Source organism: Dasypus novemcinctus, chromosome 16 (genome assembly GCF_030445035.2).
Source record: "Dasypus novemcinctus isolate mDasNov1 chromosome 16, mDasNov1.1.hap2, whole genome shotgun sequence".
Lineage (NCBI taxonomy): Eukaryota > Metazoa > Chordata > Mammalia > Cingulata > Dasypodidae > Dasypus > Dasypus novemcinctus.
This window is the reverse complement of record NC_080688.1, coordinates 73,688,292-73,697,979: the sequence shown is the minus strand read 5'-3', so window position 1 is coordinate 73,697,979 and position 9,688 is coordinate 73,688,292. Positions and strand designations below refer to the sequence as shown.

Genomic DNA, 9,688 nt, shown 5'->3' with positions numbered 1-9,688 from the left:
CCTGGAAATCCTATTCCCTTTTCCCCAGGATTTAGAGTTCACTATTATGTAAATGTGAGATGTCCCAGCCCCAACTCTGGATCTTGGGCTTTCTGGCAGATTAGGAAGAGGAGACAAATGAAGGACTGTGTCTGTACTCCAAGGGAAGGAGGTTTGCTTGTCAGGTGACAATTAGGGTTTACTGGCTGGGCTCCCCAATTCTGCTCACAAGATCAACAAATAGGACACGATACTGGATCAATGAAAAGGATGTGGCTAAGGATGTTTGGAGAAAACCATTTAGAGAAGGGATCTTCAGAGAAATTCCATTGAGTTTACTCTGTGCTGTGTTCCATGAGCACTTTCTCCAAGCTTTCTGATTCTCTCCCATGGGAGATAGTAAATGCCTTGGATGCCAGGATTTGGTCTTGCATTTCCTTATAGACCCAACTGAGTGGTTCCCAAACTTGGTCATGAGGCAGAGCTCCTGGTGCTAACATAAATTTACAGACCGTAAAAATATTTTTGAACTAATTCAGATACTTCTCACTCTCAAATGCCACCCTGTCATAACCACATTGACATGCTTTCATTTTCATTCTAGAGCTAAACTAGCAGATATTTTTCTTGTTTATGTGGTCCGTTCTTGTCTTCCCTCCAGCACACAGGCTTTACCCCTTTTTACATAATTCAGTCTTCCTTTTGCTGCATTAAGATCCCCAACACCTTCTCCCCAGCCCTTCCCCAAGGGGGAGTCAGTGGAATGACCAGGTGTTTGCCACTAATTACTGTTTACTTCATTTGCTTGTGGGTTTCCTCGTAAGATCACAAGGTCTGGAGCTCACTTCCTGGGCCTTTTAGTCTTTGCCCAAATCTTAATTCTACTTGTTCAAATTCTAATAGTGTCCTATTTCCCTTAGTCTTTCCGTTGGAAGAAAGCCAAGTATTCTATAGTTCTGTGCCTCCAGCAGCATGCATCAACCCACACATCCTCTCCTAAATGTACTCCTTCCACTCATTTCACTTCTATTAAAATATCTATTGATATTTTACTTCTTCCAATACATCCACTTCTGAGCTGTACCGTCCACTCAGCAACTGGATAGCTTGACCAGTGGCTGTACCCTGTTCCCGTCGGACACGCAAGGGTAGGTAACAAATCAAAGGACAAAATTGGGTGAAGGAAAAGTAGAAAAGTTGAAAGAATTAGCATTGGGGAGAGTGGAATATTTGAGAATTGAGCACGGAAATTGGAATTGGAATCAGATGAAAAAGAAACCTAGGGATAGAGTGAAATGAATGAATATGCTATGGATTATTCCCTATTCCCATTCTTTGTTAATTTGTCTTGGTTTTAGTTGTGACAGAAAACAACTCAAACTGGCTAAACATAGCAGGGAGACAGGGGAAGGGGGACGTTCATCATCAGGATAAAGGGTACCTCTCCCTGAAAGGCTAGAACCTGATACTTGGCACCAAGACCCGAACCACTCTAGCACAGGAACCAAGGCAGAGCCCACTCGGGTACGCGGGCTCCCTCTCCATACCTCTTACCTCTCATCTGCCTCATTCCTCCCTCTCCGTCCTTCTGGTTTGCTCCATGTCCCTGCATGGAGCACTCCACCGCACTCCACAGCTCTCAGCGGTAGACGTGTGCACAGTATGGAGGCCAGCAGAGACTGCCTATGCTTCTGAGCTCCAGTCCTCCATTTCTGGGAAAGGAATGCGATTGCCTTGGACTCCAGCAGCCACACCAGGGCGCTGCCAGCTCCACAAGGCTTGGTAGGCTGGCCAGATCTCAGAAGGTCGGACGCAGCACTCTTTCAGAATCAGAAGCTCAGATGGAAGACTCTGTCCTCAGTTTCCTTTTCCTCATATCATTACGATCACTTCCTTCCCCGTAGTTGTGAGCAAAGTTGCTCCCCCCCTAAAGATAGGTTGAAGTCCTATCTCTCAGTACATGCAAATGTGACCTTCTGGAAATAGGGTCTTTGCTGATATAATCAAGTTAAGATGAGGTCATCCTGGGAAAAGATGGGCTCTAATCCATTCTGTCTGGCATCCTCATAAGAAGAGAAGAGACACAGAGACACCTGGGGAGAAGGCCTGGTGGTGACAGGCAGATTGAAGTGCTCCAGTTAATGCCCAGGATTGTGGAGAAGCTGGCAGAAGCGGCACAGGCTGGTGCAGGACATGAGGAAGGGGAAAGGCAGGCTTACGGCCACAGCCAGCCCAGGGCCTACTGGAAGTTTTCCAAATGAAACAATCAACGCTGAGGATCTGCACTCAAATACCGAATGTTGCCCGTCAGTGGTGACTGACTCACATGCGACTACTGTTTCTAGTGACTTTCTGCTCTGTACTCTGAGGAAGAGGATAGGGACAGGAGAGGGAACGCAATAAACAGGAATGACAAAGAAAACGAAAGGTGGCTGTGTTCATTTCCTAAGGTTGTTGTAACCAAGGACCACAAACTGGCTGGCTTAAAGCCACAGAGATTTATTCTCTACTGTCCTGGGAGCCAAAAGTCTGAAATAAAGGTGTTTGCAAGGCCACCACACTCTCGCTGACGGCCCCAGGAGAGCAGGCTTCCTGTCTTCTGCCAGCATCTTTGCCACTCCTGTGGCTCTATTAGTACTTTTTGTACCATCTAGCTAAAGAAAAGAGAGAGAGAAAGAGCCAAAGAGAATATTTATACAATCAGAAAGCAAAATTCCCCGTGAATATTTTCTTGTGTTAGGAAGGAGGAATGTACCATTTTAGAATTTTGAACCATTTCTTGGGTGCCAAGTTTACTCCTGTACAAATTTCCAGTAGTTTGATGTCATCTATTGCACTTCTTTTTGGCTGCATTTTGAAATTCAAAATGGTTCAAGGTCATCAGACAGACCCTACGGGGTTTCTTGTATCAATAACAAGTTAGAAAAAGCATTTGCTGAGACACATTTGCCTTGATAACACTGCATGTGCATCTTTATTTATCTGCTCTCTCTCTCAGTTTTTTCATTAAAACTTGACATCCCAAAGCATTCTGTGTGGCCCTTGGCCTTTTCTTTTTTAACAAAAAGGAAAAGAGGCAAAGTCTGAAAGCCAAGTGTAGCGCTGAGAAGGCGTTTGCTGCCTTCCCTGAGGCCTGAGCCCCGCATCGGGGTCGGCTCTGTGACAATACCACCAGAATCAATGCTTTGTGGCCTCGGCACCAGAGAACGCCTTGCCTGCTGCCCCCGCCTTTCCGTGCAGTGGGGCCAGGGATGGGGGCCCGGGGGGGGGGGGGGGGGGGGGGACGGACTGCTGGGTGGCCTCCGGCCAACGGAACCGTCCTGATGCAGTTTGATTGCCACGTGCGTGGCTGCACTCAGGAACTGTCAGAGCAACTGCGTGAGGTGAAGAACCAGGGCTGTGATCTAGAGAGAATCTGAAAGCTTCTCTGGATTTCTCCAGAAGATCTGGCCTAGTAACAGCAACTGAGACTGACAAGGTCTTGAGGCAGGAAAAGTGAGGGTGGTGGTCAGGCGAGCCACCTCTTACCAAAGTCTCACCTGTGGGAGTCTTCAGAGCTCTCCGTCCAATATTTCTGTTTCACTCCCTGGGATCATGGCAGAATTGCACTTCCTGGTCCATGGAAGCTAAGTGTGAACCTAAGACTTCCTCTGGCCAATGAAATGGGAGTGGAAATAGTAGGCATCACTTCTGGCTGAAAGATCTAAGAACACGGATTCACAACATCTCCTTTTCCTGCGACAGGGAATATTGAAGACCGAGCATGCACAGAGTGAAGAAAAGTAGAGCAGAGCCCCCAGCCAAGCCACAATGGACATGCAGCAGAAGGGAGAAATGAACCTTTGTTACTGTCCTGTCATCTATAAATCACCTCCTGTTTGTTACTGCAGCATGACCTAACTCATCCTGACTGATACATCTTCTGATTAACAAATGCACCAGACTTGTATTGCATAAACAAAAACAAAAACAAACAAGCAAAAAACACAGGAGAAAATGTAGAGAATGAATGCCTGTCTTGTGCTACCTAGTTTCAAGGGCGCTTTGTCTCTGCCCTGATCAACCATGGGTTGATTTCATGGTTTTATCCTCAAAGGACGGACCTAGTTCCCTTGTTCCCCTATTCTTAGTGGTGAGGGAAGACACAGACCATTATCTGGAGGGAAAGTCCATGCTAACTTCAGGGTGCAGGTTTGCAAGCCCCAAGGACTGTGCATACTTGTGACGTAAGGATGACCAGACCATGTGGGACCCAGGTTGGACTCCCCTCCCCACCAACAGCCTGGCATGTCCCTGTTCCTGCTGGGATATTGTCTTCCTGTCCATCAGTCAGGTGTTTTCATCCCTGGGTCTGGGTCTCGGCCTGTGTCCTGGGATAGGGAGCGGGGCTTCTCTATTTCTCCCACTGATTGTGGTGAGCCAGCCCTTGAGGCTAGAATTCTCTCCTCCAAGCCCTCTGCCACCTCCTCCCCCCAGCACCTTCCTGAGGCCTCAGGTAGGCAGACCTAGACAGGGCCTCTGGCACCTGGCAGCAGGTCCTTCCACCTGTATTTGCCTGTTTTCTGACTCTGTATGGCAGGCAGGAAGGACGGGCGGGGGAGGACTCTGTTGTCACGTGCATGCCCTCGGCCAGGGCCGGCAGGATGGATGGGCTGGTCAGACCCACTGTCCATTAGGAACTCCAGATCCATTTTCCAGGTTTACATTCTCAATTCATAAAGGTTTAAAAACTATGGATTTTCATTTTGCTTGGTGCACCTATAACCTCCCAAGCATCCTCTGGGGCGAGGGGTGTCAGTGGCCAGCAGCCAGGCCTGCGAGGTAATGTAGCACCTCTGCAGCTGAGATGGGCGCTTGGGGAAAGGGACATTAAGCAGATCAGCGCCTGCAAATCAATCAGGCCTGCCTTGCCTTTCAGGGACTCTGACGGCCACTGCCCTAGCCTGCCTTGTCTTGGGTGTGGGGTGTGGAGTGTACGGAGGGGGTGTGATGGAAAGTTCTGGAGCATGCCGGAGCTTCAGGCCCTGACCAGTTCATAGGAACCCAACCCACACCCTCTCTGAAAGAACCTAGCCCACCAAAGGGCCAGGACTTCAGTCTCCCTGCCCACCTCAAAACCCACAGGCCAAGCTCACGTCCTCAAACACCACCCTCTCCCCCAGACCCAGCAGGGTGGGAAACTTCCGGTCTCATTAACCCTCCATCCCTGCTGTTCTCACGCCTGCCGCCCTGCCCCCACACACTCAAGCACCAACTTCCTGCTGAGCCAGAGGGAGCTGCCAAGCACTTGGCACCACCCGGGGACTTCCTCTGCTGGGGTGGAGTGAGAGGGGCTCAGGCAGCCCCCCAGAGATCGGGGACAGTGAGGCCTCTGTGCAGATGGCCGGGAGGAGCCCCTGTGCATGCACGGGACAGGCAGGGCTGGGACACCCTGCCCCCCCCCCCCGCCCCCTTCCTCACACCTGCCCGCAGTGTGGGTGAGCCCACGCACACACACGTGACTAAATAGCTCAATAGATGAATAATTTTGGAGGGGAGATGGCAAGAATAATGATTTGCAGAATTTTGGAAAACGTAGTTCCTTAAGTGCCCTTTGCAGAGGGACCTTCGCAGGAAACCCAGCTCCCTGATTGATTCTTCCAGGCAAGAAGAGAAGGAAGTCTAAGAGCCCTTCAGAGCGTCACTTCTAGGGCCCTTGGCAGTCATTTGGGACTCGCCCTCCCAAGGCCCACCCTCCTCCCCTCACCCCCTGCCCCACCTTTGGCCGCAGGTTGGTAAGAGTCACTGGCAGGGGTGGCTGCTCCCCCGGGGGGCACTGGGCGGCCCCCGTGTGCCTCGGGCGCTGCACTTTCCAGCGGGTACCCTGACTCTCCGGGAGCCGAGCCGGGCCTGGGAGGAGTCCTGCCCGGGCCTGGCCCCCCAGGACTGAGACCAGCCCTCCAGGCTGCCGCTTTCCCAAGCCCAGGCTCCTGGACATGGGAACCCAGCAAGGGCCAGCTGGGCCGCCCGCCCTCCTGCCCTCTGCACACCCCCAACCCCGTGCTCATTTCCCTTCCCTGGCTGAAAAGATCCTGCTAAAGGGTCTCCCACCCCTCCCCGGGGAGAGACAGCGTAGCAGTGAGCAGGCCGGGGCGCTGGTGAGCGCGAACAGCCCTGCGTGGCGTTCAGGGATCCCGCAGCTCAACCTGAGGGCGGGGGCTGCGGAGGGGAGGGAAAAGAGCAATTTCAAAAGACTTCCAGGGACGCTCTGGGAGAAATATACACCCAGCGGGCCCCCCGCCCCCAGTCGCCCAGTCCCCCGTCTCCCGGAGGCCAGAGGCTCTCGTCCGTCCGTGGCCGGCTCTGAGGACAGGGGCGAGCCCACCCAGACGTGCCCGGGGCGTGGGAAGGACCCTTCCCCCTCCCCGAGGCGGGCTCCGAAGCCCTTCCCGGGAGGCGGCGGAGGGGCAGAGCCCCCCTCAGGCAAACTGCCCCGCCGGGCTGCGCAGAAGGGGTTCCCGGCCAGGGGGGGTGAGGGGCGAGGCCATCGTGGGTACGGCCCAGAAGAAGCTTTTAAAGCTTTCCTGTTTGGAGACCAATTAATTATCCAAACCTCCCGATTCGAAAAGGAGGATGTTTAATCTGCCGACTTCCCCAGGGCTCTCCACCCTCTGACCCTCGGCTTCCTGACCTCTGCCCTTCCACCTTGCTGCCCTCCCAGGAGACCCGGATGCTGCCGGCAGCTGTGTTTAGTAAACAAGGCCTCCCGGTGGGGGAGGTTGAACGCAGGCAGCCGGCCTGGCATCTTGGGCTGAAGCCGCTTGCTTTTTCCACAGGGCGGCTGGGCCGGCTGGGGGGGGGGGGGGGGGGGGGGGAGGGCCGGGCCGAGGACTCCTGGATTCCGCCTTGTGACCCCAAGTTCCCGGAACTCTGCCCGGAGAGAACCAGCACGTCCCTGAGCGGTGCCTCTAGGCAGGTCGTTGTATTCTTTGTTCTTTTTCTGAGCATTGTTTTGCAGGGGCTGGCCAGGGACTCCCCTGGCCGTGGGTCCAGCTGCAGCAGATGCAATAAAAGGCTCCCCGAGGGTGCTAGCAGGGCCTGGAGGGTGCGTGTGTGCAGTGGCCACAGCTTTTTCCATGCACTTAAACAACCCACTGATGAGGCAGAAGTGCCAGGGTGCCCTGGACTCAAATCCCAGTTTTACCTCTGACACGCCGATGGCCTTGGGAAAATTATTTAAGTTCTCTTTGCCTCAGTTTCCCCCTCTGCAGAATGAGAGCACCTCTTTTCTGTGTTTGTGGTGAAAAAAAACACAACAGATAAGTTGAGCCGCTGCAGGGTCTACGTAATTTTATTTTTTATAGGTGAGAGTGGTTAAGTTTTGTCCTAGCAGAGGCTCTGACCCAACCTCACCCTCTTCTCCAGTCCCCATGGTCTCCACCCACCATGTCTCTAGGGACTCTAAGTTCTAGGTACCACCCCAGGTTTCGCCCAAGGTCTATTTGAGTCTCTGTTTGCCGCAAGCCAGTGGTTCTCAACCAGAGGCAGTTGTGGCCCCCCGGGGACACCTGGCAGTGTTTGGAGACTTATTTGATTGTCACAATTGGGGAAGGGGGGTTCCTGGCACCTGTGAGTGGAGCCCAGGGATGCTGCAGAGAGGGCAGCCCCACAACCAAGGATTACCTGGGCCAAATGCCTGTGGTGCTGAGGTTGCAAAACCCTGACCCGAGCACGGGGTCCAAGTGGGAGCAGGGCTGGGATGGAGAGATAGCTGAGGACCCGCCTCAGCCTGCGAGAATCTGGGTGCTGCCCCAGCCCCACTGGTGAGTCCCCAGGGGAGGTGGAGCCCACATGCCCGGTGATATTTTTTTTCTCCCACATTTCCCGAAGAGCTCCCAGGAACAAAAGCAACCCCACAACACAAATTATGTATCCTGAGAAGCCAGCTGTAATATGCATTCATGTTAATCAATGAACAAAAACCAATTGCCGTGGCACCAATTGCTAAACAAAGCCTTGAAACTAATGCCTGTAATTTGAAGTAGTCACAAAGGTAATAAAAATCTATCCAGAGTGCCAGGTCCTCCTCCATCTCTTGATGACACTTGCTGGCACTTGGCTGTCACTCAGCCACAGCATCTCTGTGGAGGAAGATCCTGTACCCCTGTTCACTGGAGCCCCCTCTGAGTGTAACCCTCTGCTGGGTGGTCATCCTGTCACTGGAGATGGGACCAAGAAGTGTCCTGCCTCCTGAGCCCTGGTTACCTTGGTTATGGCCAGGGACAAACCAAACCACCTAATTAAAAGGAATGTGGAAGAGGAGGGGGTATGAGAAGTTGACCTTGAAACTCTAGCATCTATATAATTCTTTCCTCAAAATGGAGTCGGAGCAAAACTACCCAATTTGGCAGACAACCGAGTTTGGATTTTTTTCTTATGTAGCCAAATGCCAAATGTTCTGAAGACATTGGTACAGACAAACAGCATGCCCAACACGAAGCCCGATCTTGATTGTGTGCTCCTTTAAACACTGTAATTGGGGGATGTGCTAAATATACGGGGTACGAAGCATTGCATTGTCCTGTGTCCTTCCGACAGGTCACTATGACATCAGGAAGCCGACCATCCCTGACTGTGAATGGATTTCATTACCAAAGTAAAAAAGAATTTGATCATCATCTTGAAATTGTGTGCAAGATCTATGATAGGCAATTAGGATCTTAATTCCTTTTTTATTTCTACGATGGAAAAGAATTATTTCAAAACCATTTGTCTTTCTGGGAGGTGGGGAGGGAGGATTCTTCCAAACCACAAGACTCCAATAATTGAACATTCTGTTTTAGTGGGTTTCATTCTACCACCAACTTAATCACAGCTCCTCTCCCTCATGGGCCTCTGAGGTTTGACCAGATGCTTCCAGACTCTAATGAAATAAGATTAGTCTGCTAGAAATGTATGGGTCTGATCACCCAACCTTGGCTTTGTAAAGGGGCTCTGGAAGATACTTTGACTACATTAACATTAAAACAGTCTGCTTTTAGCGATAAATAAATTCTATATAGTGAGTGAGAACCATAGAAACAAGCACGATTTAGGTGGCTGAATGTTGTAAACTTTGACTGTGTACTGTTTTTCCTGTGCAGATCCAAGCACCCCCCACTCTTCTGTGTGACTTGAGCAAGAACCTTCACTTCTCTGGGCTTTGAGATTCTCATGTGTCAGCCATGGGTGATAATAGCACTTCATGATGCCATTTATCATGCATTAGATGATGAACGTAAAGCTCCTGGACTTGAGTTATTGCTGGACGAAAGCTAATCGTTGTGTAATTGTAGAAATAATGTAGGATCAATCCAAGTCTCTCCCATCTTTGGACTGAAAGAGCTTTCCAAGACCATTTTTGTTGAGCTTCCCAGTCCAGACATGGGCTAGGTCTAAGTTCTACTGGTGTTGTAGAGAAATCGGGTGTGCGCGGTATCGAAGGCCAGGACGCGAGAGTACCGAGAAGGAAGTTGGTTTATTTCGACCGGCCGGGCTCGGTGGACTCTCGTCCTAATAAAAACCTAGCCCGGAATAGGATTTTGGGTTCCCTTTTATACAGAAAAGATATAAGGGTAGGGAGTTAAATGGTGCTTTTGTGAAAGAAAATGACTTTCCTTGTTAGTTAAATGTTTGTCTGAGTACCAGATAAGTTTTGAATTATAGTACCCCCATATTTTAGGTGAGCTTG

At 51.2% G+C, this 9,688-nt stretch overlaps 1 long non-coding RNA gene across 1 annotated transcript; it reads left to right on the top strand.

The window, feature by feature from the left end:
* The first annotated feature begins 6,830 nt into the window (after positions 1 to 6,830).
* Positions 6,831 to 8,682, top strand: LOC139436626 (uncharacterized). Its single transcript, XR_011645907.1, has 2 exons — positions 6,831 to 6,934; positions 8,557 to 8,682. It is a non-coding gene; the product is annotated as an uncharacterized lncRNA (long non-coding RNA).
* The last annotated feature ends 1,006 nt before the right edge of the window (positions 8,683 to 9,688 follow it).